Genomic DNA, 6,510 nt, shown 5'->3' with positions numbered 1-6,510 from the left:
GTATTCACCGCTTTAGCTTTGTCCATACTAAACCTTTGAAGTACTTTCTCAATGTACCTCTCTTGTGATAACCATAATTTCTTGGCCTTTCTATCACGTGTCAGTCTTATGCCAAGAATTTGCTTTGCTAGCCCCAAATCCTTCATTGCAAAGGATTTACTCAACTCTTGTTTCAACTTCTCAATTCTAGAAGCATTCTAACCAACAATAAGCATATCATCAACATAGAGCAAAAGAATAATAAAATCATCACCAGAGAATCTCTTAACAAACACACAATGATCAGAAGTAGTCTCCTTGTAGCCTTGCTCCCCCATAACAGACTCAAACTTCTTGTACCATTGCCTTGGAGCTTGCTTCAAACCATACAAGCTCTTCTTCAATCTGCACACATAGTCCTCTTCCCCTTGTGCAACAAAACCCTCTGGCTGCTCCATGTAAAGCTCTTCTTCCAAGTCACCATGAAGAAAAGCAGTTTTCACATCCATTTGTTCAACCTCTAGGTCATAACAAGCTGCCAAACTCAGTATAGTTCTGATAGAGGACATCTTCACAACCGGAGAAAATATTTCTTCAAAATCAACCCCCTTTTTCTGAGTATAACCCTTGACGACCAATCTAGCTTTGTATCGTGGAGATGAAGACTTCTCTTCTTGCTTCAACCTGTAAACCCACTGATTCTTCAAAGCTCTTTTGCCCTTAGGCAGTTTCACCAATTCAAAAGTATGGTTCTCATGCAAGGATTGAAGTTCGTCTTTCATCGCTTCAACCCACTGATCTTTGCATTCACTCTCCATAGCCTCTTCATAACATTCAGGTTCTCCCCCGTCAGTCAAAAGAACATATTCATCAGGAGAATACCTGACAGAAGATCGTCGATCTCTGGAAGACCTTCGAAGTGGAACTGCTGGTGGAGCTATAGGTGCTTGTTGTTGATCATTCACAACATCATCCATGGGAGTATCAAAGTCACCTATAGTCTGATGGTCACCACTAACATCACCATGCACATCATCCTGGATAGGATCTGGTGAAGAGTCTAGGGGAACCGGATTCACATCGATCAAGTCACCACTACCTTGTGAATCCACTTTCTCCGTCTTATCAATGTCATCAATGGTCTGATCCTCAATGAAGACAACATCTCTGCTTCTCACGAGTTTCTTCTGAACTGGATCATAGAGTCTATAACCAAACTCACCATCTAGACCATAACCAATAAAAATGCATTACAACCGAACACACTTGGGTGATCATATGACACGTCTTTACCAAACCAAACTCTATCTGGCACATCACCTTTCAAAGGAACACTAGGAGACAGATTTATCACATGTGTCACTGTATTCAAAGCTTCAGCCCAAAATGATCTTGGTAACTTTGCATCTGACAACAAACATCTGACTCTCTCAATCAATGTTCGGTTCATTCTTTCAGCTAACCCATTTAACTGTGGAGTCTTTGGTGGTGTTCTCTGATGTCTGATTCCCTGTCGCAGACAATACTCATGAAACGACCATGTGTACTCGCCACCATTATCAGTACGAATGTACTTCAACTTTTTTCCAGTTTCCCTTTCAACTGATGCTTGAAACTGTTTAAACACCTCAAAGACTTGATTTTTAGACTTCAAAGTGTAAACCCATAGCTTTCTTGAACAATCATCAATGAAAGTCACAAAGTAAAGTGCACCCCCATGTGATCTTACTTTTATCGGACCACAAACATCTGAATGGACCAACTCTAGCAACTCTGATTTCCTATGAGGAGGATGGCTTCTAAATGAAACTCTTTTCTGCTTTCCTGCTAGACAATGAGCACAATTCTTCAGTGTAGCATTCTTTAAACCCGAAAGTTGATTCTTCTTCGCTAAACAGCTAAGCCCCTTCTCACTCATGTGACTGAGTCGTTTATGCCACAACTCAGTTGAGTTGTCATTCAGTGTCACATTCACCGTCTCTCGAGAAGTCAAAGCTTGCATCAAGTACAAATTTGAGCTCTTCTTTCCTCGAGCCACAACCAAAGAGCCTTTAGTCAGCTTCCACTGCCCTTCACTGAAGGTGTTACAGAATCCCTCATCATCAAGCTTTCCTGCAGAAATCAAATTCAAACGGACATCCGGTGCATGTCTGACATCCTTGAGAGTTAACTTTGTTCCATTGTTACTTACCAAGCTAACATCTCACATACCAATAACTGAAACCAAACCATCATTACCCATCTTCAATACCCCAAAATCACCATGAGTATAAGATGTGAAGAATTCCTTCCTCGACGTGACATGAAGTGATGCACCAGTATCAATCACCCAACTAGTCTCGTCGCATGCTAGGTTGACCAAATTCTCATCACAAATAACTAATAAATCTTCACGAGTAACAGTAGCAACACGCTCGGATTTTTCATCGTCATTCCGGTCGTGTTTATCACCACCACCTTTGTTCTCTTTCTTCCACTTGAAGCAATATTTCTTGATATGACCTTTCTTACCACAATGATGACACTCAAGATTCTTGTATCTCGATCTTGACTTGCTTCGGCTTTTATCTCTACCCTTTCCATCTTTGTCTCTGTTTCTCCCCCTGTTCTCGATAACCAACACCTCGGACTGTGATGTAGAACCCTGAGATCTTCTTCTAACCTCTTCATTCAACACACCACTCTTAGCCAAATCCAAAGAAATAATACTCTGTGGGGCAGAATTAATGAGTGAGACTCGAAAGGTCTCCCAAGAGTCTGGTAGAGTAGCAAGCAACCAAAGTCCTAAAATCTCGTCATCAAATTTGACACCCATACCAAGCAACTGATTCATCATACTCTGAAATTCACTAACATGGTCAGCTATAGACATTCCTTCTTTATATTTCAGCGCCATCATTTTCTTCAGCAAAAATAACTTGTTATTGCCCGACCTCGAAGCATACAAGCTTTCAAGCTTCTCCCACAATGTTCGAGCATGTGTCTCATGATCAATGTGATTGTAAACATTTTCTTCAACAAATTGCCGAATAAAGCCACACACTTGTTGATGCTCAAATTCCCATTCTTCATCACTTTTCGAATCGGGTTTTTGAGTAGTAAAGACCGGAAGATGCAAAGCCTTCACAAACAACAAGTCATTCATTTTATTCCGCCAAAGTTGATAATTTGTGCCATTCAACATAATCATCTTGCTCGTATTAATTTTCATAATTATCTGACACAATAACCAAGCTCTGATACCAGTTTGTTGGGATCAAACCGAACAACCGAAACAAAGCGAAAGCACAACCGGTGTTCTTTCTCTCCTTATAACTCCTGTCAAAAATTATGGCAAGCACAATAGCACAAGATATGTTCTCTAGCAACCTTAATCAACCACAAATCAACTAATGCAACCACAACAAAAATAAATAGAGACACCGATATTTTTACGTGGAAAACCCCTTTAAATCAAGGGTAAAAAACCACGGGACTTTAGAGTCCGATAAAGAGCTCTACTATCATCAAATGTTCGACTACAAGATCACATTATCAAGCCTACAACAAGCATTCAACTCCGACAAGGCTAACAACATGTAATCTTTAGCAAAAGAGAGAAAAATGAGAGAACATCACCAAAAAACGTAGCTGCTGAAAAATGGGTATTTCCGACGCTACAAGACTCGGATGAAAAATCCGACCGTACAAAGTCAAGAACACCTTATCACCTAGCTGCTGTCCAAAAATCAGCTCAATCGAACCACGGATGGACCTTCGATCGAAGAGTTGATCACTGCTGCACCAAGCTTGAAAAACTGATTTTTCTATTCTCTTTCTCTCTATTTTTTTTCTTTTTTTTTTAGCTCTCTGCAGAAATTTCTGCCCACTCCCACGTTAATAAGCCAAAAAATTGGCTTTTGACAAAACCAAAAGAAAAGGAAGGCAAAACATTGTGGCAGAAAATATGGGTTTCCCACATAGTGGGACCCATACCCAACACCCAGAAGCTAAAATTACATCAACTGGATGATATCGAAGTTAAACTGTGAGATTTTAATGATTTGAGAAATGGGTATTTGATTACGCATCTAAAGACACTAAAATTTAACAGATAATCTGAAGACAACAACAAGAAAGAAATAAACTACAACAGATCAAACAAAGACAGAAATGAAGAAACAATAAAAGAAAAATCCATTGAAAGATTTTTTGCTCGATCTATAACATTAAAATACCATAAGAGATTTTTTTTGGAAAAGGATATATAATTTATCAGGATAATAAACATGTAAACGTAGATATATAAATTTTCACGTATGGAAATAAATTCGAGATAGATTTCGTTTATAGACCACAAAGAGAAGAAATCAACAAATGCAAAGAAAGAGTTTCAACACTTATTTTTCTGAAAAAATTATGGTTAAACTCTCCGCAATCAGCAGAGAAGTTGGAAGAAGAGGTAAACCGGTAAAGAGGCGAAGCGTAAACTTGTAGTTTTTTCTACCTTTTGTTGGCTGCTTTTTTTTTCTAATTATTTCAAATTAATTGGTGATTATTCGAAATTGAATCTAATTCTGTTTATTTTAATATATAATAAATTTTAATTTTTATTATATAAAAAATATTTTATATTGAAAATCATTTAAAATGATTTAAAAGTTCTTGAAACATATATATATTTTTTTAAAATATTTATAAAAGTAGATATTAAAATTTTATTAAATAATATTCAAAAGTTATAAAATAAAATTTATTTTATTAAAATAAAACTAGAGAATTAAAACAAAAAATTAATATAAAAAATTAAGAACCAAACTGAATTATGATGAATAGTTCAAAAAATTTTAAAAATCCGACCCAATTTAACTACATTTTTCTTTTTTAAGAATTATATTTGGCATTTTAGCAGAGAGTATATGTAATAGAACTCGAAGATCAAACATTATTCTTTTATTCAATCAATTTTTTCTTGAGCAGTAAAAGCATAGTAATAAGAATTGTTATGATGTTCGTCATTCACTACACCAGAATAGGTTTTTAGCGGCGTTTTTTTAGGCTTTTAGCGGCGCTTTTTAGCGCCACTAAAGGTGTTTGCGGCGCTTCGAAAAAAAAGCCGCTAAAAATCATGTTCTTTAGCGGCGCTTAACAAAAAAACGCCTCTAAAGATCATGTTCTTTAGCGGCGATTTCAAAAAAACGCCACTGAAGATCATGTTCTTTAGCGGCGCTTAAAGAAAAACGCCGCTAAAGATCATGTTCTTCAGCGGCGCTTTCATCACGAACGCCGCGAAAAGTAATGTTCTTTAGCGGCGCTTTTATAAAAAATGCCACTAATTTTGGGATTTTTGTAAAATAAAATTTTCCATTTTATCAACCCTCCTGTAACAACAAATCAAAAGCAACCAGATCTAAACCAGCTAAAAATAATAAAATTATATAATATTTCAAATTAAACGAATAAAATAATATTATTATCAATAAATAAAAGTGAATTCATACTTTTCTTTACAAAAATGTTAAAAGTTAAAATGATAAAAATATTTATGCAATACACTATGACGGCGGAAGTTGCGACTGCTGAAACATCTTCATCATAATCTGAAGCTGCTGTTGAAGTTTGTCGTACTTTTTGCTCTGCTCTGCTTCTCTCGATGCCGCATCTGCTTTAAGTTGTAGCTGGAGTTCTTCATATTTCTTTTGAACCTCTGCTTCTCTCGCTACTTCTCGCGCTGCAGCCTCTGCTTCTCTCGCTGCAGCCTCTGCTTCCCTCGTTGCCGCCTCTGCTTTAAGTTGTAGCTGGAGTTCTTCATATTTCCTTTGAACCTCAAATGTGGTCACTTACATCTGAGCCATCTGGTCTTTTAACCTCTGAACTTCAGCTTGAGTCTGACTCCCCGAAGCCATGTATTGCTGCGAGCTAGATCCAAAATATTGGGTTGGACTAACAAAAGATCCTTGAAATCGAACCCGACCATACCTTTCAGGACCCAAAACTTCAATAATAATCCGGTTATCAATGTCTTCTAGATGAACAAAACTATCACTAGAAGCAATCGCTTCGTACTCCGCCTTTTTATCCTTTAGTTTTTCCTAATAAATAAATCACATAGTTAGGAACGCAATATATATTAAAAAACAAATGCAACATAACAATAGTCGCATTACAAGCAATACATTAAACCATTAGAAAATAAACACTATAAATAACTAAAACAAATCAAATCGTATTAAGTAAACGTACCATAATTTCACCAGCTTCAGGAGTCATAGCAGATCCATCTTTCTTCCTATGTGTAATTTCAAAAAGTTGAAGGCGTCCAACTTTTTGACCGGACGATCGTTCCTACAATATAGTAGTAAAAATATTATTTAATGGAAAGTTATACATATTTGACAATATTAAAAAATTAAAAATACCTCCGCCTCAGCTACACATGCAAAACTTCTCGACCCGGCTGTGTGAGTGAATTTTTGTTTCTGTCTGCTGCTTTTTCCAACTCGTTCACGATCCTACATTATGAAATTTTTAGTACGTAAATAGTAAATACTA

The sequence above is a fragment of the Gossypium hirsutum genome, chromosome D12, assembly GCF_007990345.1.
Source record: "Gossypium hirsutum isolate 1008001.06 chromosome D12, Gossypium_hirsutum_v2.1, whole genome shotgun sequence".
NCBI lineage: Eukaryota > Viridiplantae > Streptophyta > Magnoliopsida > Malvales > Malvaceae > Gossypium > Gossypium hirsutum.
This window is presented reverse-complemented; position numbering follows the sequence as displayed.